Source organism: Neodiprion lecontei, chromosome 7 (assembly GCF_021901455.1).
Source record: "Neodiprion lecontei isolate iyNeoLeco1 chromosome 7, iyNeoLeco1.1, whole genome shotgun sequence".
NCBI lineage: Eukaryota > Metazoa > Arthropoda > Insecta > Hymenoptera > Diprionidae > Neodiprion > Neodiprion lecontei.
In genome coordinates, this window is record NC_060266.1 from 5,179,525 (window position 1) to 5,206,460 (window position 26,936).

Consider the following 26,936-nt stretch of genomic DNA (forward strand, 5'->3'; position numbering starts at 1 on the left):
GACGTTAAAGCCTTATTTAACTAATAAAGTACAGTAAACCGAACACACTGATTTTGCGTTGCAATTAGCAAAAAAGGATCGACAATATAACTTTGCCAATCGGTTTGAAATATTCTTCAAGAATAACTTCGAACCAGGTGTTTCAACACTTTTGTCGATGGACGTATAAGACAGTTGTGATAAGATCTTGTGAAATAAAACATTTGACGCAAGGTATGAAAAGTTGACTTGAGAGTACCTCTGAAATCGTTTAAACAAATCTAGTCAAAAAATTCATACCAGCGTGCAAAATTGCACGGGAAACTCTGTAGCTGATTTCCCGTAAGAACTTCGTTTTTCAACTCAGTGAACGTGAAATATCTTGAACGAATCTTAAAATTTTTTTCCCAACCCGGTCTGCTCCGTCTCTCATATTCACACTGTCTCGATTTTCATACATCAAAAGATTCCAATTACGAATAAAATATAAAGTCTGTCTGCGTTGAATACTTTGGTAAAAACCGTTTGTAACCATATCTTGAAATGTCCTTTGGAATATTGGTTGCAATCAAACGTCACTTGCGCGTGATTTTCTTTGACTCTTGAAATTGTACTTGGTTGCATATCGCGTCTCGCAGCGATTGTTCGTTTAAAAATAGAAGAAAACATCGGCTTCGTTCGTTCTTAAAGTAATAAAATTCGAAATAAGAGATCCGTTTTCCGTCGTCAAAGAAGTAGGGATAGATATACCAGCTCCCAGAGTCAGGTTCAGGTGTCACATTGATTCGCGATCAGGATAAACTCACCCCATCGAACGTCTCGTCAATCAAATTCCAATTTTCGAATACCTTCGATCAGGCCTCGAGTTTTTATGCCTGAGAAGAAAGCTACCGCATGTGATTTTTCATCCCTAGGCAATTGCAGTAGGAATGGCGTGACCGACGGTGATGTAAAGCGTTTATCATCCTTGCGGAACGTTCAGAGTCTTCGCTTAGCGTCCTCCGTTGCAAAGGTCATGCAAGAGATAACCGTCGAAACAGTTTCTCCGTTAAGGGAATACTCACGGCTTGGGAAATCAAGCCTCTAACCAACGATTATGAATAAAATATCATCGACTCTTTCGCCCGAAAGAGACCATATTCGAAATACCACTGCGTTGGATCGAGGAGACATACCAGCTGGGGAATCCTACGTTGAATTACTCTGCAACACGAGTGCTCCGTATTGTCCACGTGCAATTATGACGAGGATTTCCTCTCGAGCATTCCATTTCCATACTTTAAGCATTATACTAACCACCAATCATCTCTAAGATACCTACCAGAAATGGTAAAAGAAACTTGATATTCTTTCAGTCCTGACGACGTGTTGTTAAAAGGAACCTGACCAGCAGTGAATACCTACGTAGGATATCTAAGTAGAAACTCGATACTGCCATCCAATTATTCGAGCAGGAATCCAAACACGGTACTTTCAATGTCTGCATAGTTCACAATGTTGCATTTCCTTCTATGCTGCTACAGCTGATCACAAGTCTCGTTGAGAGTCTCTTCAAAGTCCAGCTCAACTTTTCAACGTTCGGAAAGACCATTGCACCGAATGGTCATGAAAAATGGTAGCGTTTTGAGTTTTGATCTTCCAAATTTTGACCATTCGGTGTAATGGTCTGTCCGAACTTTGACACGCGTCCGTTAAATGAATGTCAGACGGTGTTATACTGACATCAGACAGTGTTGGGGTGACACTAAATTGTAGTGTACAGAAGTCGAAACTACATTTTTCCAACAGTATATTAACTTTTCGAACCGTGACAGATCTTTCTTGGTATCAAAGACCGATGATAAGAAACATCCATAGATGTTAACGTTTCAGTACTTTGGTGCGAGAGCCTCCTCAGAACTGTGAAAATTTTATTGAACATGACTTACGTTATCCGTGATCCATTTGACAACAATCAAAAACAAAGAAAACTACTTTGGCCATCTGGCACAACAATTCTCAAGAACGAATAGGCGTTACAGATAAAATAAACAATTAAAAAACCAATGGTATACTTACTAGTTTTGACATAAAAGAACCATTTAAAGTTAATCGCTGAACCTACTATTGCATTCTTACATGTAAACAAAACCAACATCCTGAAGTTATGATCTTTGATCTTGGATACCAAGAAAAGTCTATCGTATAAATAAAGATGGTCGATCGATTCGTCCATATCTTCAAACTGTCATCGAATAACTAATACATGGCAATGGTTGACCTCTGGTACCCTTTCCAACGTTTTCAAAATTCAGAGACGTTTGAAAGTCGTCCAAGCCATGGAAGAGTCGGGAAATATGCAAACATTTCCGTGGTTACAGTGACGGTATTTCCATAAGATATGGATCAGCATCCCTTGCTGTGTGCCAAGTAGTGTTAATAAGAAATGGTCGGATACACTTCGTTGCATTCGCGTTTACTCCCGGTGGAGTAGAGCAGGTACGTACCGCGATAACGTGTAGCCTCGACAGGTTGGTAAGAGGTTCGTAAAGTGTATCACGTCCAGAGGGAGGAGGTCGGCAGTGGAAGCTCCTGGAGCAGTTGGCGATACTTTGAAAAAGTCTTCGAGAAAGGCAATCGGTATTCGGAACTTAGTTTCCCCGTTCGAGTAGAGAAAGAACTTTGTGTGTCTGGTGCAACTGTTTCCAGGGTAACAAATTTAGGATTCAGTATTTTGTTTTTCTTGCAGAGTCATGTGACGCCCGCTTTCCTGATCTCCTTATAATTCCTCCGAAGCCCCAATGGTTCGATTCGTGAGTTTTCCCCTCAGGTTCGGGGTAACAAATGGCGGGGCAAACCTTTCGTCGACACCGTTTAAATTGCATGTAGATCGGACGCGTGGAGGAGAGTGACAATACCCTCGATCGTACATTAAACTTAATCTTGATGAATTACCAACTACTGGCCATAAACCATCCGGAGTCACGACGACGGAACTGTTGTTGGTGAGGAGGGGACGGTGTTGAGCTTAAAAACCCATTTTCACTATACCGAGAACCCTGGAGCCCTTTATAAAGAAGGAAGAAAACGCGGGTGTCGGAGATAAATTGAAGGTGATGGAGAGAAAAAAAAAATGGTAAATTCCAGACTCCCGGGATACTTACGGTATTATTCGCAATTTTAGACGAGCTTGGGGAAAGTATAAATATTAAAAAAATATACATATATACATGTATATATTTACAAAGAAAAATTACGAACGCCGAGGCATCTTGAGACGGGTTTAATCGATACCGCGCGAATCTGTGCGGGTCGTAATTTTTCGTCAATTCAACTAGCCGATTGCATAATTGGCTTGATGCCTTTAGCCTGGCTCTAATTCAAAGATTAATGCGTTGCGCGGTCTGAATCGAGAATTGTATCGATAAAAAAAAGAAAAGAAAACAATCAAGACGAAGTTTTCGTACTCAGAATGTTCGAAGTGATTAAGCTTTGGCCTTTTTCATCTGATTACAATATTTTTCGGCTCACTTTAATCGTTGACAAAATTTCCACAAATTTTCTGAAAAAATTCAGAAACATGGGTTGCATCGTGCTAACACTAATCTAATTTTACTATTTCTCTCTTTCTCTCTGGAGATAAATATTTGTAAAATTTCTATCGCACAGTTACAGGAATGTTCTTTTATTTCTACTCACTGTCATCAGTGGAGGTAAATAGATTGCTGAAGATTTTTCGAACAGTTCTTTATCGCTTCCTAACTTTTGATTCCGTCGGTCCGGTCGATTCGCCCTTGAAGCACAGCAGAAATCTTGGGGAATAAATCAGGCGTTTCCTGTTAACTCAGCCTCCGATTCATAAACAATTCAAATCTGAGACGGCGATGGTTTTTTTAAACCGCAACTCCATTCGTTCGATTCGTGCCTCGGCTTTCGATGAGGTAGACATTTTTTTTCGACCATTCGACATCGAAGAGATGAGAAAAATTCAAACGAGCAGAAAAATTATCGTCGAGTGTTTTTTACTCCCATTTTAATGGGGGTCAAGGGTCAAGTTAGCCCGGAGAATCCTCTTCCGTCCAAACGAGAAATAAATTCTGACGACGTTGTTTTACAGGCACAAATACGGTGACTACCGGATCATCCAAAATCCATGAAACGTCCATTGCTGCAGGGTTTTCAATGGGATTCGCGAACAATATGCTTCCCTTTCCGAAATACCGGAAATTGAATTACCTACCATGCGGAGAGAGGAAATGGCGGTCCGGTCGTCAAGTTACGATGTAAACAGAAGTCATTCAACAACTCGAGTCAAACACGCCGATTGTTTAAATTTGATCGCCAGGATCGGCATAGTGCTAAAATTAATTGAGAATACTTCCCGCAACTACGTGCAGTTACATGTGCACTTGGAAAAATAATTTTATCACGGCGATGAAATTTCAGGAGTAATACACGTACGACTAAACATTATTTTCACACAAGCAAAAAGTTTTGTTGATTTTATAGCGGGCAGAATACAAAATGGTTTAGTAATGTCTGAGAAAAGGTTTCGCACTAAAATTCTCGTAGATTCTGTTGCGATTGCGAAATCAAATCTACGCAGTGAAATCATTTTGTAAAGTTTGAAAACTGATCGTTTTGTTGTTGTAACTGAAAAAATTATCGTTTCATTGTAATTTACGCTGCACGAATTAAGCGCCGCATCAAACAAGGACGAAGAAATATGCGATTGTGAATTGACAGGGTGATTCAATTGTATCGGACCACGAATGATTTAGTTCTGCTGATTATGCTTGACCGATGCCTGGAACTCCTCCTAATAACTGCTCACCTTACTTCTCTCGCGAGAAAAGATTTTCAACGCGTCACGGAAAGTATTTTGCCACTTTAACAATAAATTATGTAAACTTACGATGCAACGTATTATTCGATGGCGGTAATCGATTTGTAGCTCTCGTAATTTCGAAGATTTGACTAATCTTTATCCACCGAATAAATTTAGTGAACTGTACGAAGCGATTTAGTTTAATTTACCAGAAGATATTCGATATTTTGATAATAACATGGAAAAAAGTAACACCTCATTAAATTGACTCAACAAAAATCTAGATTTCGTATTTATAAGTATATTTTATTCAATAATTTTTTTTTTTTGCGTTTCTGAAACAATCACTTCGTTAATTTTGGCATGTGGAACAAGATATTGTCTTCTCGCGAGAAAATTTTCTACAAAATGCGTCTAAGAATAGATTTTTTCTTAAAAAAAAAAAAGGAAATATTTTATCTCCGAGCGTGATTTTACCGATGACGATTATTCATCTTGTCGCAGTTTCTATTTATGTCTACGTTCACTGTTTTACCAGGGAATATTCCATGCTCGTTTTAGACATGAATTCGCAAAATCTGGCTGAAACAAGAAGAAGTTCGTCTCGATGGAAGAAAGACCGTATCCTCACGGGGATAGAAAGCTCAACAGCGAAGTACTCGACATTATATTCCTGCGCTTCAGGGGAAAACTTTTCTTTATTTTTTTCTCCCTCTCCTCCCCCGACCCTCCGCTCCGTGTTTTTTGTGGGTGTAGAAATCTCTCGCAGTGATTTTATACAAATGGTTTTCATTTCAGCTCGCAGTTGAAGATACCAGCGTGATTACATTTCGTCGGTTGGGAGAAGAATTAAAACCATTTCAAGGCCATTTCCGTTAACCGTTCGATGCCCGTATTGAAATAGTGTAATCGTCGAATTAAGCCCAACTCAGTTCCTTAATCAAGATGGCGAAAAGCCGGAAGTATGCTCACCGCTGAAGAAAGTCACTTCAAAGCGTCAATGCAAGAACTTCCGTAGTTCCGAGCTTCATTATTCTCGTTCAAACTTTCTCCGACGTTAAGGTTCGAGCATCCGAATAAGGTCTTTGCTTTCCATTCGCGTCGGCGGTAATATCCAACAGCGAAAAGCGTGTAGCTCATATCACGCGGAGCCTGGAATTTTCCACTAGGGAATAACTTTTATATTTACGACTCTTGAGTGATTTTCAATATAACCGAAAGTCGAGTAGATCCAAATTATTCATACTACGACGTATTTTTAACGGATTTGGCAACGTCCTTTCGGTACAAAATGTCGAAAATATTGCGTCGTATGCTGAGAAAAATTTCATTGGTTACAGCAACTAGAAAAATTGAGTAAAACGGGTATCGTTAAAGAAAAAACTGTTTGAATATTGTTGGAATTACGAAAAACGAGGTACGCCTAACCATTTTGCGCTATCGTTGATCCTTTTTTGGTTATTGCAACGCAAAGTCAGTTTCTGAGGTTTACTCTACTTTTTTAGTTAAACAAGGCTTTAACGTCAATTTATTCTTGCACGAGCGTTAAATTTTCGCAACGGTTGCAAGAAAATATAGCAACAGTGATCGTAAATGAGAAAGAATAGCAACGGATACTAGACTTTCCGGTAACGGCTAGAAAACTAATTTTCATTTTCTACCTATAACTATATTTTGTCGATTGTGGTAAAAAATGAAAATAGTCAAGGACCGAGCGGTAACCGAAACTAAAAATTTCCCTCAGTGTATGCATAATTTTACCGATTTTATTCACGTAACCCAAAACTGTTTGGGTATACTAGGATTCGGATTTCGTTTTAAAGTTCGGATATCAGTTTGACCCGCTTCCAAGTGGACAGATGGCTGGATACCATTGAGAAAAAATGCCCGTTCGTTTGAAGTATCAACCTAAAACTCGGTCCTTGCAAAAGTTTTCCAGATGGTTCCCATGGGGGTAATCAGAATTGAAAATAAGCAAAAAAGTTGGGGAGAGAAAAAAATGGCAAAGATTCGACAGCCCGCAAAGTTTGATCGTCTGGGTCCATTCAAGTATCAGCTAACGCTAAAACAGGTGTGGACCGTTCTGAAAAACGTTATCAAATGTTAGCCTATAGTAGCAGGCATTTCAGTCAAGCATTAGCTAACATTAATGTAAATCAGTTATAAAATAGTATATTTTGTTGAAAAACTAAACTTTCAATTTCCCCATTAAAATATAAATTCGAAAATATTATTACACCAATACAAGAACGTAATTTTTTGCTTGAGAATAATTAAAATATTTTCCTTTTAAGGAGGTATCAATAATGCATTAATTGCTCAATAATAATATCTTAGCAAATATAATGTTTATTGCATGCATTCAAGAAGAAAGACAATATACAATGTATTTAATACTAAATAAACAATGTATTTAATACTAAATAAACAATGAATTCACGTTTTACTGAACATGTTAATGCGTATTAATAATTAATAGTCATTAATATTTCATGAGATAGGGATAAATTTATCAGGATGTGACTATAAATGCCATTTCTTTGCAATTTGCAGGTAATGAATCGATTTTCCAATAAACTTTTCGAAAAGCGTTAGCTAACGTTAAAAAACAGTTATGAGCAAAACAAGAAAACGTTGCCAACCGTCATCATCACGGGTGGGATGTAAAAATGAGCAAAAAATACATTAGCTAATGCTTGTGTAATGCTCTTGAAATCGTTCGAACAAACTTTTGAAAACAAGGCCAAGTTAACGAATAATCTTCGACTTACGTGGTTCGAATAATTCGATACAAGAAAAAAAAAGAAAAAGGTGATAGAATATTTGTAGATCGGTACGACAGAGCGGTTTTAAATGTACCGTGTCTACCCTTCGGACTAGAAACTCGGGAATACGTTGTTGGATTACTCGGTGAACATTTTTTTACAACCCCTAAAAATATGGCCGAAGTTAAAGCTTGGGTTTAGCACGCATCGCAGTGCTCAATTTGGAAAGGTCCTAAAGTCGGCTGTCATGTCAGCTTATCGTCAGCGCCAAGACGTGCGCCTCTCACAGAGGGTCTGCACCTCGCCTCAACCATCTCACCTAAAGCGGATGACGAGCCGTGATCGATCAGCCCAATATGGCCCGAGTATAATGTCTTTGAAATTGGATTTCTCACACACGATGCTTTGATTCGTCTCGATTTTATTACCGAAAACACGATCGGCTCCGGCCGTTTGTACAAAAGTACAAAGACACGTCACACATCTGTATACTGTTTCAAATCGGTATACAAATAACAAATTAAATTTTTCTCAGTGTAGCTAATTGTCGAATGATCTAACGCGCATGCGCTAAAATTCCAGCGCAAATTCAGTTGTTTTGTCAGGTTGACCAACCGTCGTAAGTTCGGATGCCAGGTAGCCGCGATGTATATAACCTCAAAAATCTTTACGGCATCTTTAATAGATAAAACATTTTTGTCGTTGGAACTGTTTTTGAAGATCGAATGAGCGGATTGCGAATGTTTTTATTCGTAAAATTTATTAATCGGGGGATGACCGAAGTTGAGCACAATTGCCAACGACTGCTGTAAAAATTTTTAAGGTTACGTACATCGCGGCGACCTGTCGTCCGAACTTATGACGGTTGGTCAACCTGACAAAACAACTGCTTTTGCTCTAGAATTTCAGCGCATGCGCGTTAGACCATTCATTCGACCGTTAGCTAACCACTCTGTGTATTAATACCCGATCCACATTTCCTATACACTATAAAATTAAAAATCAGTTTGCAATAATTTGGTTTTATCGATAGAAAGGATTGTCATCTGTTATTTCATCGAGATTATCGTATCAGTTCCAATTTGGGGTTTGCGATAAAGGTTTTTAAACTATTCGTTTCCACGATCGAAGGAATCAGTGCGACTTCCGGACACATAAAATGAGGGGAAAAACAGTGATCATTATACTCATACACGTGAAATAGATTCTCCTCTTTAATTTCCATACAGGAATAAGCTTTCAGCCTTGTGACATTGATGAACCGTACCTACTCGTTTTTCAGGTATTCGAGAAAATTTACGTCACATTGACGATCGGCTTGGTCATAGGAGCCTCAGTTTACTCCGGTGTATCAACGTCAAACGCAGACCGTGACTTGCAAAACGTATTAAATTGATATAATTTCACCATGAAATTTTTGCCAAGATTCTGGATATTCTCCGGACAACGCGAGAAATCACATTCAAATACACGCGAACGAATTAATCACACGAGTTGAAAGAACGAAAGAAGAAAGAAAATAAAAAATATGCCAAATCCGGAAAATAAATGATAATGAAATTGCGTGGCAACTATGAAAATGACGAAAGTCATTCGCTCCGTTCACTTACAATAAAGACCTAACTTAAACTGAATCTAAATTATCCTGATATAATGATTGCTAATTATGCATACTAAATATTACTGCGCTGTTTTTTTTTCTTTTTTTTTTGTTTTTTTTCAATACATTCTACGAGACTCGATTAATTATTAAATTATAACAAAGGAAGGTACGTTAAATTCCATATTATATTGCATCCGTGGCTTGCATATTGATCCACTTATGCTAAATATCGTTTATAATATGAAAGCCACGTTTCAACCAAGCACGTATATAATGTATTATAAATAACGTAAAAATAAACTATCAGCGTCGCGATAAGAATTTTCATCGCTTCTAATGACCTGTGTGTTCAAATTGTGACTTAATTAAATACATCACTTGATTCACGACGGTTTGCGATGAATTCAAAACCTCTGTGAAGTTGGCTAGTCGTAAAATTCTCGGGTACAGAATATGCGAGAATGAATATCGAGGGAATTATATTTCCTGCGTAACAGTTCCAGTCTTGATAAAATATCGATTCTATGCTTATACGATACACTAACACAGTTCGTATAGTTTGACTAAAATATTTCATCAAGCTGAATATATCGGGAAAAAAAGGGAAGGGCCTGAATCGATTTAGGTATCCTGTTTCCATCCATCCCCTTAAGGATAAATCGGGGGAACGTCTTGATCAAAAGTTAGCGTAAATCGAAAATAACTTTGCAAAAAGTTTTCATTATTTTTTTATACCTGCGCAAATGACAATATAATAACCACGAATGAAACAACATTCTCAATATGTACTAGAAACGAGTCTGAACTAGTCCGAATAATATAAGCTTATAAAATATCAAAAATTTCATTATTGATTTGGTTTTATATAATTAAAACGTCGAAAATGATGAGACTCTGGTCATTTTCATCGTATATAATATAAATGATATTTTTAGGCTTACTCTGATTACTGAACAGATGACCGTAAATTATCTGAAAGGAATTGTAAAAAATTTCACACTATAGTTTAGTTATAATCCGCAAATGGAATCCCTGACGAACATCGTTTCTTGTAACGTAGTTGTAAAAATATATTTTTATTCACTCTGGAGATATCTTATTTTGAAGAAAAAAAGCAAAAAAAAGAACAATTTTAAACGATCTCAAGAGATCTTTATTGTGAAGAAATTAAGTTCAAAAATACTAAATTCTGATTAAAAACGCCAGGGTTTTAATGATTTTTAAATTTTTAATTGTAAAACCTTTTATAAAACAGTCTACATCTTATCTTGTGTTATTCGTATTTACTCAGATTCGATCCCGTCATATCATTAAGATGTCTTTCCATCCGTTTTTACTACGACTAAAGCAATTTTTAAAACGGTTTTATCACTCTTCCTAACTTTTTACTCAGACTTCCCACCCCGATATATCCTTAATTTGATATTGCAGAACAACCTTAGGTGTAGCTTTTCAAGGCCAGGTGCCGACGTAAATTTTAGCATCCCCTTTCAGCGTATCCATTGAGCTGTGACATCGAGGAAAAAGACTGACATAAATTGGAAATCGTACGCCTAAACCGGAGAGCACGCACAATAAGACACCTCGACTGGAAAGCGTGAGAAGCATTTTGGGCAAAGACGCAAAAAGAGAGAAAAAAAAAAACAAACCACAATTCGCCACCATCTATGAGGATTCAGACCTACTTTTGGCGTAGTTCAAGTGTAGCGATGAGAAGAATCCCTGATAAAAATAACTTCTACGCCAATGTATAACAAAGTGGACTTCGTTGAAAATTGTATTATTTTGCATAGAAAATTACAAATTTCTACTAAGAATTATAAAAATATACAATTTTTTGTAAAAGATTGATTACAATTTCCGACACGGACAAGATGCGTTTTTTTTTTTTTTTTTTTTACCTAGAAATTCGTACAATTTTGTTAAAAAAAAAGTACCAGCTTTGATAAAAAAAAAATTACAAAAATCTGCAATTTTCTATCGCAATTTCGAAAAAAGGCGACACAAATTTTTTTATTCCGCAGTATTGTAAGAATTTCATTGAAAAGTACAACATTTTATGAATTCCTGCGAAAAAGTTGGAATCATCGACAATGTTAGAATTCGATTTAGATCGATGAGATTACGAATACGTACAAGAAAGTACAAAATGCTATTTTTGAACCACCGTCAGACCTCGCATTTCTATGACAAGGAAAAGTTATTAGAGACAAGTTAAGTATCGAGAAGAATTCAGGTCTTCACTCAAAGAGTAATTTTCTCATCTTTTGAGTATAACCTATTCGAATTTAAATAATCCATCGTAGATTTTTGAACTCATTTTGTATCAATACGCGATTCTTATGAAAAACCTAAGGTTCGTGATTTGATTAAACCAGGAATTTTACGATATTCTACAACAAATTATAATTATTTCATCATACGATATGAGAAAAACGATCATACAAATGCAAGCTATTCTACAGGTATCTATAATATACGAAAATAATTTGTGCAAAAAAAGTACAATAGTTACTATATTTTTCGATTATGGTGAAAATTGAAAATATTTAAGGACTGAACGGTAACCGAAACTAAAAATTTCTCTCAGTATAATCAATCGTAAAATCAAATTCGTAGTCACGCGTAGAAATCATTTCCACGAGGGATAAGACTCGCCAATTTACAGGGTTGGTCCAAATTCGCATAATGATTTTCAGACTCGAATACCGCCTACGTGGAGAGAGCGAATAACGCCCACACTTCGGGTAAATATTATCATTTAAGGTTACTCGAGCAGCTGGGTCGAAGTTACCATTCATTATTAAGTTTGATGCGTGATCCTCATGCCTCAGCAGTAAATTCGACGCACATGCCAGATTCAATACTTCTACTTCGATGGTACCACAGGGTGAAAAGAAAGGGAGAGAGTGAGAGGAAATAAAACGGGAGTCAAGCCTCAGCATTAAAAGCTTTGTACTTTTCAGCAATTTTTAGTTTGAAACCTATCGCTGTGAGCGTGTTTTCTCCCCACTTTATAAAAGTTTACGTAGATAGAAAGACCAAAAACGAAAAGAAAAGAGAGAAAGAACAGCAAAGAATCAATTAGCCATGTTAGGAGTGAAATTTGATATAAGGATAATGCGTACAACAATATTTTCTTCGATTATATTCTTGTTTAACGAAACTCTCTCCAGATGAGATTAAAACGAACACTTTACAACGTAGGTACAAGAATGGAGGTCGCAAGGAATTGAAATATCAATTTACATCCCCTCTTTCCGTCTCACCCATCCCATCAATTTTCCTGTTCACCTAATGCACTGTGAAATTATAATATGTAATAACAAAGCTGGTTTCAGTTCACAATTCCGATCACGCGTCTGCGACACCTCAAGTTATTCTCATCGAGGTTTGACAGGCAAACATAATTCATCGGGAGCCCGATTTACGCCACAGCGGTTCATTTACCTATTAACTATTACTGAATTTTTCTACTTACTGTAACAAATGAAATTCTACTCAGTGTGAATAGATCTTTGCAAGTAACGAATTAATTATCGCACAAATAATTAGACGTTAGACCGCCTCGTTATAAAATAAATAATGCGCATCGATATTTGGTTCAACGACCTCTTCAACAGCGGTTATACTGGGTACCATAACGACCCAGACAAGGCCGTGCAAGCACTCAAAACGCGACACGCCTGTTTTCCACACACGATTTCCATTATTTGCAAGCGTTAAAATTTGCATCGCGGAACGAAAGTAACTTTGTTAGCATATATTACCTTGATCCTCACGCTATCCAGGCACTCGTACATCACCCAATCAATCTTCTACACCATGGCAGCCGTAGGATCTCTGATGTGGCCAGCAAGTAGCCGGAAACAAAGGCTGCCTGATCCACGTCTTACCTGGTGGTTTAATCTGGAATGGTTAAACGGCAGTTGAATCAAACACAAGTTTAACACCATCAGCATCGAATACCGGGAATTCTCTGTCTTGGTATTTCAATAGTCAAAGTAGCATGAATTTCGTATGAGATGTGTAATCGCAGTCAAGATTTAACAAACTGTTGGGTATATTTCACCGGTGAATATAAGTATAATAATAATAATAATAATAATAATAATAATAATGTAAGAGGCATCAACAGTTCTAAAGAAATATCAAATGGGTAGGAATGATACCGAGAAAGCGATGGAACTAAAATCGAATTCATTGTTGCGTCGCTTTTTGTGATACGCGTAGGTATATCGAGTGGTTGAAGAAAGTGACGCAATCTTGAAATGAAACTTGAAGCAATCGATTTGAGCTGACTGGTAATTGAATTCTATGTATATACATTTTCATTCAGAGTTATACTCGACGGTGGAATGAAAAAGTTGCGAAATATAGAACGTTGGCGAAGTTTCCTGAAACGAGTTTCGAACGTGAGTAAATATCCGGAACCTTAGCTACTTCGTATTTGGCATGTACCGAAGGTCTTCCAATTCGAAGAAAGTAGTTATAAACGCATATCACGATGAGCTTTAGCTTCAAGTCTTTCAAGATGAGAAAGTCTTGGAAGATGCTGGTAAAGGATAGTAACGTTAAGCTTCTTCTACCAATGTGCAATTACGGTAGAAACGACAATCGGACAAAAAAGAATCACCCTCGTTTCGGCATCGAGTACCTTATAGTGTAGGTAAGATTCGTGTAAAACGCTGAGCCGAAGCCTGAATGAGAATAGGTTTCAGCAATGGACGTTTAATGTTATACCATTGCGAAAGAAGATACATCACCCAGAGTTCCATTTAGACGGACAGTGGCGTAGGTAGGTTTAATTGAAAACAAGGTGTCACTCGGTATAATATATCAGAGTTTCTAGGTCTTCGAGGTAAAATATGACCGTCCAAAAACCGGACGAAAAAAGCATGACAAACTGTTAAGAAGACATCGTTACCAAGGTTTGGAGTGAAATAATAGCTGATTGAAACTGTCTGACTGGGGAAAAAAATTCAATGTATAAATTTCGGAACAAGGATGGAAGGCTGAAGACTTGGATCCATTCTCAGTATAGGTGGAACAAATCAAGTGACATCAGGTCGACACTGTGCAAGGTTTTGAAAATGAGTCGCCATTTTGACAGGCTGTAAACTTCATTCAGGGATTTGTCGTTAATCGAGCATAATTCGTGAAAACGCGAGCATATTTGCATTTTAGGTCAAATTCTGGAGAGGTAGGTACCGATAATGAGTGGTATTGAGAAACATTAGAGTGAGAAAATATAAAAACCAAGCAGTATCGATATAATTTCACTTGGGAAATACTGCTGAAATATCTGAATCTCACTTTAACATTTGCTGAATTCTTCTGGGATTCTCTAAATACCTTTTTCCGAGTTAGGCGGAGCTTTTTTCACTTCTGAATCTATTCAGACTTTTCCAAGAAATATTACACATACCATGCGTAACTTGGATTAACCAACATCGACTTAGTTGTGATATTTTACTACCGCGTCTTTATCCATCTTGGAATTTGGAAAAAAAGCATCTTCTTTACAAAACCAGTGTTTGCAGTTAACATCTCGTTGGATTTTGTAGCTTCGCTGAGCTATGTAACGTATTGTTGTAATTACTTAGGGTTCAATGTAATACAGGGGCGAGTTCTCTCTCTCTCTCTCTCTCTCTCTCTCTCTCTCTCTCTCTCTCTCTCTCTCTCTCTCTCTCTCTCTCTCTTTCCCTCCTTCTCACTTCGGTTGAAACGTCAATACGCATTGTTTGAATGACCCAGATTTCCAAGAAAGCAACAATGTAAACTCTGCAAGTAAAACCGAGACGCCTCCCGCACTTTGTAAGTGATATCGCTCTGCAAGTTCAACACGCAACCCAAGTTCTCGTTTAAGTAAACTGTTGTACAGAAGCCAGACCCATAATTGAAGTTATATACAAGCTCAAAACCTGATTAAAAGTGCTAAAAATATGAAATTTCAAACTTGGAATAATTAACGGTGTTCATTTTCACATTATCGTCTCATTTTTACAGTTTGTTTTTATTGTTCCGTTTTTTATTTCAAATTCAACTAGCAGTCAATTATTCAAACGATGAATCGGAATTTCTTTCAAATGCAGAACGTCGTGTTCAATACGGCGGTCAAAATTGAAAATTTATTCTTCTTACAATTAGTGCAAGTTTTGAAATTCAAAAACGAATAATTTTTGTTCTCGAAAAACACTTATTGCGCATATATTGTGCAACTCATTGAATCGATTCATTCGACTGATTTTACCGGAACTTTAAATTCTGGGGAAGATTGCAATTAATACAATATAAATTTCTGTGTAATCTTAAGCATATCATTTTCTAAATATTATCAAACCTTCAAAATAAATGTGCGTCAGCTTGACTTGTACAGTAAGATTCAAGTGGCGTGAGATTTTTCAACGCCTTAATTTGTCTCCGGAATTGCGAAAGCAATTTGTTCGAAAAGAATTGAACCGCAAATTTTCCAAACGTATCCGGATGAAATAGATAATCGAATCGAGTACAGTGATCCAGCTTCCCACACTGGTATTCTCAATTCCTGCAAAGAACAACGCAGCAGACTTTTACGATTAAGCTTGAGCTGATCCAAGCGAAGCACTTTTACGGTATGGAAGTAAAAGAAAAAGAAGAAAAAGAAGAAGAAGAAGAAGAAAACGAAAAGGACATTTTAGTCATACATTGTAATAAATTCCAAGTGGATACGAAAAGCGGGCAAATCCCAATATTATTTCACTCAGAAACAATGCGACTGTCTGGAAATGCAAATGTTTTTCATCTGAGCCATCGAGTGGCGTGACCACGTTCATCTCACGCCAATTCAGTGTGTAGACCTTACACCCAATGCACTTGAATTTTTCATCTCTTGATTTCAACACGTCCTGATGCTGCTCGTGTAATATTGAATAAAAGTGCGATCATTCTTTTCATGAAAAACTCCTGACTCAATCGCCACTTTGATTAGGTATGCGATTATATTTCACGAATGATAATCGATCATCACATTGCGAATCAATGAAGAAAACATTGAAAGACCAATTTGAATGTTCGAAAATTCTCGCATAAGCAATATAGAAAAGTTTTGTTTGGAGTCGCGTTTTGGCCACGTTTCAGAGGCCATTTCTCAAGCTTCATCCACCTTCATCTCTCGGCAATTAATCAGGTTCCGTCAACTCACTGTCTGATCCTTTCAAGGTCCATTTCCACCCACACTCCGACGTATCAATTCCCATGTCTGAGTCCTATACCCATGTGTACGTCTAGCCCGCTTCTATTCGGCATTTCGGAAGTCGATCTCACCAGAGACCAAATCAGTCTTAACAGCGGACAGCTGGTTAAGTTCAAACACATACGACCGTCCTAGCACCGTTTATTCACTTCCGTCCTGTGGCGCCCAAGCTGTTGCTACTTTGTGACCCAAGGAGGTGAAGCGAAAATCAACTTTCCAGGTCGAGAGGCTATGGAAGTACATGACCAAAAGCCACGCAAATCTTCGTTTCATTAAGCTTTTAGGAAACAAAGTCTCTCCAAGATGATAAATTTCAAAGTTCATTCCATTCTTTAGGGCCAGTTTCCGTCTCCAAACTTTCACCGATCATATCAAAAGCCTTTGTGTCAGAGCTCCGCACCTCCCATGGGAAAAGACTAACGCAACGAGCTGGCGCCGGTCGACCAGAAAGAGGACCCAGCTTAATTTCCCTCCCATCACTGCAGACCTGCTCGAGAATATCCCGTATAGGTAGTAGCAGGAAACGGCCGTCTGTCTTGGGAATCGATAAACTGGCAAGTGCACCGTGATCGTCTCATTTCGACTTCCACATCATCTTCTTCTTCGCTGGTTTTTATACTCCCCCATAACATTCCTTCGGCAGTAGTTTCTTATCGATGTTCACAATTGCACTTCCAAAGATTTGATCGAACCGTTTACTTCCGTCATCCAAACTCTCTCTATTACTCTGTTTCACTCTCGCTCTCTACCTCTCCCTATCTCTCCGACTTTATTCGATGTTCAGTGACCGTGGGGCGTTTGATTTCCTTCACGTCGTCATTGGCAAATGCTCACTTTCACGCTTGTTTGCATCGATGATCGTGGCACGGTATCAATTCCTCCGCTTCGAGTATTTCATCTGCAGCCAACCTCTTCCTCATGGTCTTGAAACTTTCACCATTTCCATGACGTGTGTTCGTCCGTATGCATCAACCCCAAAATATATTTTCCCTCGCTCAGCCCTTGTCTTCAGAGATATCGAGAATCGCCATCGAGGCAGGGGACCAGAACGTTTTCCCTGTGCCTTCTGTTTTCGCATTTTTTATCACTATCATTCTTTATTCTGTTTTTTTTTCGTTTCACTTTTTCCCTTCCACTTTTCCTCGAGGACTGAGGATCAAGATTGGGAAAACTGTGCGGCTTGGAAAGCATTTCTTCCTCACCCTCTCGACGCCGTTGAAAAATTCCGTAGAAGTCAGAGGTCTTCCGGTCGGCCCTGACATCGTTCTCGGTTTCCTTATGGCCGCTCAGTTTTCTCCACGCAACGATTTTACAGCTTAAACCCTTTCTCCCCATCGCGCAAACTGCCCTTCGTCGTATTATCGAACGCCATTTGCCACCCTCGCGTAAAGGACAAACAATTCGCCGTCTGTTTATCCTCACTGACAAAATATTGTACCAATCTAGGTCTGCTGGTAAGCTCGCGAACATTAGGATACACCTTTGTCCGTGGATCCAGGTTAACCACATTACGACGGTGTATGATCAGTAATTGCCCAGATCTAGTGGATGTCAAGTTGTGGCGTGAGGGTAACTCTCAGGTAATGACACGGCGCTAACGATCGCGTTCAACCAAGGTACCTTAGTTGGTAAGACAGGTGGCTTAGTTGATAAAACAGGTATCTTAATCGGTAAAACAGACGGCTTGATCGGTAAGACAGGTGGCTTAATTGGTCATATAAATGACTTTCTTTATCTTATTAACTCACTTGCCTCCGCTGTATCATGCAAACTAGTGCTGAACCAAGATATCCGGAGCAATAATTCCAGCTTCTTGGTTCAATGCATAGTTAGTATAAATTGTCGAATGTTGTCGTGTCTGAACTTCTCACGGAAACATGATGATACCATTATTCGTATCTTATATTTAGGGATATTGATCTCACTTCGAAGTCAGTGAGATAAAGCTGCAGGTTCCATAATTTGTTTTCTTTCGTTACTACGACGCATGTCTCGCGACTTTGTATTGTGTTACGAAATTGAACTCCTGTACCCGTTCGAGCTATAAGAATAACTCTGCAATTTTTCTCATCCATACGGTTACGCCGCGAGGCTGTTTTTCCATTTATCGAAGGGAAAATCCAACGAAGTCTTCTTCGTAAACAAAATACAGAGATATTTGGGGTAAAGTATAAGAGGCACTCCGACCAAGTTGAACGTCTTTAACCTCGTTCAATATCTGATTGATTTTTTCTTTCGATACGGCCAACATCAATGTCAGTAAAATGAATTCCGTTAATAACCTACTGCGGAAAACTTCAAATTCAGAACTATTGAACGGATATGGTATTCCGAGTGTCAAGTGACCACAAATCAAGGTTTCACAGCACGTATAGGTCTTACAATTTTAATGGTCTTGGTCGATATTCTTGAAGCCACAAGGTGCGTTGTTATTTCTTCCAACTTCTGCAGTGAAAAGGCTATACCTCCATCTCCTTTAAATTCGCGAGTCAGCAGATCGTGAATTATACGATAAGCAGGATAAAAGACTTCACTTGCCCCAAGTTCCAGAAACACTGACGAATAGCATTAAAATTATTACCAACCTTAAAGACTCGGTCCGTAACGTTCATTCGAAGAATTCTTGTCTTTCGTTTCTGTATTCACGTTCTTGATATTTCACAATTCGCGTACATTGTGAGTGGAACAAAACTCATTGCGCTTCATCCATCTATGTTCAATCCCTCAATTTGAGACAAGAAAATATAACAAACCTGCTAATATTCGATTGCACTTGATCAAATAAATTGAAAAGGTACACCTTACGTCCGACTGTGATAAAAAATTCTTTCAAATCAAAATTCACACAATTTCTCTGACCAATGGTTGACCATTTCTAACAGTAATGCTGTATCTTTGATATCGTCTCTTAAACATCGTACAAACGGCATAATTTCTAACTAGACTATACAAGTTGAACTCCCTTATAACAATTTCCTCTGGATGTTGGCATTGAACCGTCCGTTTCGCCTCAGGCTGATCTCACGCATACATGCACAGGAAACGTTGCAGGTACGTTTACGCTTCATGGATGGTGTGCGTCAGACTCAAGAGTATTGTAAATAACAAATTCTGACGTCAATTTCTACAGCAGCGTGTCAACCGGGTGCATGGCTGGTTAACCGCGGGGTGAGATCAACCACATTAGGTTGAACTTGGAGCCCGGCTGTATTTACCCTCTCTGGTTTTGAGGGAGGGCGCCGATTGGTAAACACGAAGCATACCACCCCACAAGTCAGATGAGCAATTTGTTGGCACAGTTTACGCCTGGCAAAGTTATTACGGCTTGTAATAAATTCGGATTAGTTCTCTGCTAAGATTCCAAAACAATTTTGGAAAATGGAGAGTTTCGGATACCGGAACAGTGTTCAGATGGATATTTATTTCGTTTTCACAGCACGCAGCCAATGCAATTGGACGTACCACTTGAAGTTTGTAGAATTCCTAGGAAGCTTTGACAATTCAAGCTTGAAGCTTGAAGTATTTGAATCGTATTCATCTATTTATCCATTTTATCATTTCACGCAACGAGTATATTTCTGTCGTTCTCAACGTCTTAATCACATCGGAATTTCAGAGGTTTTCCCACAATTAACGCACACCCACGATTTTCTGATGAAATACACTTCGACGGATGAATGAAAGTAATAATAGCGTGAGTTAATTTTATTCCGTGAAATTTGTGGCGGCATAAATTGTGTTGGCCTAAAGTTGCAGGTTTCTCTTGGCTAAACGACGTTCAAAATTAAATCCTGCGTTACGATTTAACGCCTACATATTTACGTTGGTTAAGTTAGAAATAAATTTAGAATTTCGTTAAACGGTGCCAACTTGGAAAAATTCAAGTTTGGCACGAGAGGATTGAAAAAATGCTGATTTTAGATTAATTATCGACGTATTAATTCTTCGAACAAGCTGCTAAAAATTCTTTAATAGAACTCACCAAACCGTTGCGAAGAAAAAAGTCTCAAATCAGCAGGCTACGTACATAATTATACGTTATATATATATATATATAAACTTTTTTTGGATCGAATGTAGGAAAAAATTGTGTAACTTTTTCATTACTGGTGCGGTATCAAAAAAAGTTACGTTATATAAGGATTATAGTGAGAACTCTGTGAAGCTGTTACAAAACTCTTTCCAGAACTCATCTCGCTGCTTCATCCGGAAGAAATTCAACCGGCTAAGGAACTTTGGAATTGTGTAATATAATGTTTAAAAGTTTAAACTATCTCATTCTAAATGTGATTGACAGTGAAAATTGTTTGGCCGCGAATCGATTTGCATTAATTTTATTACAAAATAGCCTTACATTTTTTGGGGTAAAAAAATATAAAGTATAGAAATTATAAACAAAATTTTCGTTTCAAATCGCTTCAAGATTATTAGAAATCTAGCAGATTCTTTCGATTTCATTCTGCGATGAATGGTTTTATTTACATGATTACTTTAGACAAATTCACTGAAACCTGCCTAAAATGAATTTCAGGGAAATTTCACTCCGTACAATTATGAGAGATGAACCGGAATTCATGGAGAGAAAACCACGCCAACCGATTCAACGATGAACAACGACGAGAGTATGAAGCCTTTTTTGGTTTAATTGATCTTGAACATTAACGGAGATAAAAAGGTGGTTTTATAGCGCAGTAACATCAAAGAGACAGAGTTGAAACAAAAAAAAGGTATGGCACTTTTTGTTTGAACATTGAATAATAATTTACAATTAGATATTTCTTCTGTATTTTTTTTCAGCCTCAAAAAGATACGCAAAAAGTAATTTCCATAAGATTCGCTTGCATATTAATTGTCGAAAGAAGCAAGAATCCTTTTTAATGAAACACGACCGTCAGTCAGAGCAGGCATTATACGTCTTTATTTATTTTTTTCGTGCAATAACTTCCGCCACTTGAACATATATTTCCTATCCGCTGACGTTTCTTCTTACTTTTTTAATATTTCACTCCATTTTTTTCTCCCCCGTCGGTATCGTTTCTTTCTTTTTTCGAAGACTTTCTTTTTTCGCCTTTCTCTGCATGGGTGAGTATACCCACATCGTGACTCAATCTCCGTGATACCGAAATTACAATAATTCTCTTTTTTCCATAGCTGCGCAGCGAGCGGGGTGGTAGAAAGCTCAGTCCATTCGTAAGACGGTGAAACGGCTCGAGTTACGCTTCGCGGGAGCTCATTTATTGCGAAAAGTAAATTTCAAGAAAATCTACTTCAGTCCGGGAAAAGACGACAAGTTTCCAAACTCTTGCACCGTCAAAGTGCATGAGATCCAAAGTTACCGTCCGTATGCAAAGTTTACTTCTGCGCTGCAAATCTTACATATTATATTAAGCTGCACGCGGCGGCGTTCATTACACAAACTGGTTCAAATATTCATTAAGAGTTTTGCAAGCTTCGAGGACGGTTGAGAAAACTGCCGTAGAAATTTTGAAAAACTACTAAAATTATGCACCTCTCTGAAATAAGAGATTTGCAGTTGATTGGATGCCTCGACGTTATTTGAACAAGTTTCATGAAATTCGATTTCATCAACTTGCAAATATAATTATCATACGAAGTATCGACGGCTCGATACTCTGAAATGGATGGCAAATGTTTTCAACGCTTGAAAAAAATGTCTGCGAATGTTTCAACATAATAAGAAATATCCATATACATATAATATGAATATAAAATATATCACAAATATATTATCATGCTTGCAGGATAAATTAATAAAAACTTTGCAGTTACAGTTTGAATTTCAATGAGAATATTGTGATTCAATTTCACTGAGTTTTAGTTTTTTCAACCATATTTTACTACTACCAAAAACACAAACACTCAATTTTCGAATGAATTTAAGGCTTAATCGATTGACATTAAATTTTTCTCGTCAATTTTTTAATTAATAACAAAAATTTTTTGACAAAGATAGAAAAGCGGGCAACTTCTTGGTTTAAAAGCTACAAGCGAATCAAAGGATTGAAAAGTGAGAAAAATCGAATTGAATATAAATTTCAAAAATACAAATTCATGTTCAATTCAATTTTTCTCGCTACTGTGTTTTTGGTTTAGAAGCTACAGGACAAACAAGTTATCGTAAAGTAAGAAACAAACGTATAAAATATAAATTAGTATATTGACGTCAAAATTTTGGTTTTTCAACAAAGAATTCATGAAAATTTTTTTAAGTTAATCGCCTCGCGTTATTCTGGGAGCAGTTGAAATAAAATCCTTGGTCTAAAAATTCTAAAACTCGGTAAAAAGATGATTATTTCTACACTCTATACCACAGTTAAAAATTTTTCAAATCGCCGATGGTGAGGATCATACGCAGGTCGGTTAAGTATGGAATACCTCATACGCATAAATCAATCGAAACGAACTAAGAATCAGTTCTTTCAGCCGATACTCGATTATTAGTATCGTGACATTTTCTTCTCTCAGTACCGGATTCACGGCGGATATTCGGATCCCCGGATTGGATAAAATTTCTCCGCTGCGACTGGTAATTTCAACTAATGCTGCGCCATATATTGCAAATCTTCAGAGCACTCTTTGAACATCAAGGATTTTGAATAAAAGATCTTGAAGCAGGTAGGGAAATTCAATTCACCGTGAATATACCTAAATAGAAGTACCCTGTACGTAATTTCTCTCGGAAGTTACATTTCCTCTTTTACTTTTCATACGATCCAGAGAGACTGTAGATTTTTTTTTCCTTTAAATAACCGTTACATCAAATTTAGTTACATATAGACATTTTTCAGAACGGGCAAAAGGAAACAAGCGATTATCAAGTACCTACTTCGTTTAAACTACATATCCGAGTGAAGTAATAAAACTTACTGGAAAGATTTGGCTACTAGGTTGTCAATCAATGAAATGGAATGAAATGAATAAAAAAAAAAACTCCGCAAGCTCAGACAAAGTGTAGACAAGAATTTATTTTTTCATCGTCTTCGAAGTTGCGTCGTAAATAAATTTTCGCACTACTTGTGTGTTTTCTTTTTGGTCGATTTTTCTTCTGCCGACTTTCGTCATTTTCGAAAGTATTAAATCGATTTTATTCTATTTACGTAATTCGAAAAAAGAATCTCTTTATTTCTTGGAATATAAGTTCACTCCGTTGCGTTACTTTGGTTGGGCCAAAACTAGAAGAGGATTGTACAAAAGAAGGAGTGGAAAAAAAAAACAGACGAAAACAACGAAATTGAACTGCACAAGACGCGAAAAGTCTTTCTTCGTTCAGTTGCAATAACGGCGGCATATTTGAACCCCCTGCAGAGGAGCAATATTACGTTTCAATGGAAAAATCGTTTTTTTTTTTTTTTTTGGCGGGGCGGGGGGGCGGGGGGACTTTTTCTTCCCTTGCGTATAAGTTGAAATAAAGCAGAGCCGCATGTGCTGCACCGCAAAAGTTGGAGAAAGGCAGGCTGGGATTTCAGTCCTGCAGACGGGATCAATTTGGACTTGAAAAGCTAAAGTGCTTTACACCCCATGACCCGCTGAAACTTCGCTTTGTACAGCTCGTAGAATAAAGTTGAATTCATACATATCCGTCGGCAGACGCAATTTCACACGATATCATCTTGCTCCATCGGCGTAACCGAATATATGTATATAAACGTATATGAAAAGAAAAAAGGAGGAAGTAAAAAAAGAAAGAAAAAAAAAAAACTGAAAATGAAAAATAGGGGGGCATTTATCGAGCTCGCGGATCGTCGGACTCTAAAAATACGCCAACTAGTGTATTCAAAAAGTGATCGAGTCGATTCTTTCCAGTTCTCGAATCTGTGCACTTTTGAAATTGTATTTACATTATATGTATGTGTGTATGTGTGTGTGTGTGTGTGTGTGTGCGGGTATGTAATAGGCAAAAAACGTACCATACCTCTTCGGAATATCAAGTAGAAGGAAACAGTGACAACTCCAAAAATATGCAGCGTGGTTCACTGAGTTCAGTCTAGAATTATATTATAACCTAAAGAACATTGTTGAGAGACTCTATATTCATAAAACGTGCTGACTTTACTTACTTCGCAGCGATGAAACAAGTGAAAAAGTATATTAAAATATATATATACCTATGGAGGTATATCGAAATGCAATTCGAGTGTTCCGTTTTTTCCCTTTTTTTTTTTCTTTTTTTATCATAGGATGTTTCTGAACGGGGAATTTCGGCTATCCTAATTGCGTGGCATGCTGATTATACGTACAGGTTACCCTGAAATTTCTTAACGCCAGATTAAGAGTGACACACCAAGGCTAATCGGCGCTCATTAGTGGGATTCACAGGCCCGTGACTCGCGATGCCTCAACCCTTTGTGCCCCAGAAAATATTTCACGAGAACTTAAACGACACGCGATTTTATCACGCGAAAATGCTGTGTGAATTTTGTACAACCCAAAAACGAGTGTTTTTCTGAAGAAGAAAAAGAAAATTCATGTATCCAACCTTTTGCAAGAAGAACGAAGAAACAGACGACTATAGTTGATATTTAAAGGTTGAAAGTCATTTGATGCCAGTAGAATGGCAAAGCCGGTTCTGAACGCAGATTCCTTTACAGACACTTAGCCAAGACTCAAACTTTTTGCCAAAATTTTCGGCGATGGGAGGATATCCGTTACAACAATTCAAAATTCTGGAAAAAGGTTTGTGTCTGGGCTAAGTGTCGGTAAAAGGTCGATAACAGGAATCTGCGTTCAAGAACCGGCTTTGTTATACTACTGATACAATGATTACTATAGATTTTGGAATTTCTGCGCAGATTGTAAGAATAAAATCTCAACCACTTGTGTCTTGTTGGATATTTGTTTTTTCTTCTCATTGCCTGTTTCAAAATATATTGCGTTATTTTCTTCATCACAGTAGATTGTCAAATGATTTGAGCTTCGCAGAATTTGCAATCATATGTTTATTTTCCGGGCGATGCGGTTAAACGGCTTACGTCTTACCGCTAAGATGCGGAAACTGAACCCCTGAAAGTTTGAGGCACCCGTGCATAAAGGATTTAAGTAAAAGTTTTCAACCCCCCCGTCGGTTGGTAAATGAGATAGCTAAAAGTCTGCGCGATGTTCGCAAAATCACTTTATTATTTCACCAAGTTGTTATAACTTTATTTCTCATTCGCGGAAAAAACTGCACGTTACAATTTTATGCTGCTTTTCACAGGTCTATACGTATATATCTGTTGAAATTAATTACCTGCGCGCTCTGATACATGATCAAAGAAAATGTAATAAACGGACCCTTTGAATATGTTTGAATGAAGAGAAATTGTATCCTGGATTTCCATTCGCTGCTCATTTTACTATATTTGTTAACATCGTTCGGCAGTTCCGTTCATCCCTGCTGCTATACCGTGAAATATGATGAATTGATAATCCATCCTCGCAGCGATTGGGAATCGCTTATACGCGGCAGGATGCAGTGTACGTACACATTGTACAATTACGAGAGAAGAGATTCGAATTTGCCAAATAATCGATTCGCCCGGATGTCCGCCATAATAACACGTCACGCGAAAACGGAAATAAGGTGAACGTCGATTTGCAGGTTCCAACGACCCGGTGAAAAGCTGAGCAAAATGTCCACCGGTCGTATTAAAGAGTAATGGAGCCCACAGTCGGAATCAAAAGTTACGAATAGAGAAGAAAGGGTTTTAAAAAAAAAAAAATATCCAACATGGATGGTTTATCTAACGAAATTTCAATAACGCAAGCTAGGATATTAACTTGATATTTGAGAAAAAGTTTTACAACAAAAACGAAAATGATTGTGTTCTTTTGCTGTTCTTTTTTGACCGACTTTAGTGCTCTATTTTAACTTTTCTAGTCTGCTTACGGTTGATTCGTATTATGAGACCCATTCATCCTTAACTGAGTAGTTTGAGTAAGAGACAGATTTTTTCTTGAATTCGTTGTTTGTAAAAAAAAAAAAATCCATACACACCATTATAATACTTTACAAATTTTTAATTTGTTATTTAACATGATATACGTTATTGTTGATCAAAGTTTGACTTTGATCTTATTGCAAATTAGGATCAGACAGATGAATCCTTCGGTGAAAAAAAATAGTAGAATAATAAGATTTGTACGATGTATCTAAAATAATGAAGTATTTTTAATTCAATTCTAGTATTTGAACATTTTCTCCTCCATGGAGGTAACTTTAATGGTCGAATTTTAACTATATTAGCTTCAGTGATACTATTGAAAGCTCTCTTTCATTAGGATTTCGTTTCAATACTTTTTCAACGCAACTGTACTCCTCGTACATCCTTAAGACTCGTTGTTTATTTTTAAAGTGTGAATATTGAAGCGTTGAAAGTGAAATTCCAAGCCAAAAACTTGGGTGAACTTCAGCGACGAAGTGTTACAAGGATAAGAAATACGCGTCCCAGTAACGCCGGAATAAGAATATATTTCAGAGCAAGACGAATAACCCTGGAAAACACGACGGCAGTTAGAACAGCGGGTTGATAAATTGATAAATGACCATAA

The 26,936-nt window shown here is 37.6% G+C and overlaps 1 protein-coding gene across 3 annotated transcripts in view; it reads right to left on the reverse strand.

Annotated features, from left to right (window-relative positions):
* Positions 1 to 26,936, reverse strand: part of LOC124295608 — an 89,468-nt gene that overhangs the window by 20,011 nt on the left and 42,521 nt on the right. For all 3 annotated transcript variants that reach the window (XR_006905502.1, XM_046746174.1, XM_046746173.1), the window contains one exon: positions 12,925 to 13,063. The gene's annotated coding sequence lies outside the window, so the exon portion shown is untranslated. The remainder of the gene's footprint in view (positions 1 to 12,924; positions 13,064 to 26,936) is intronic.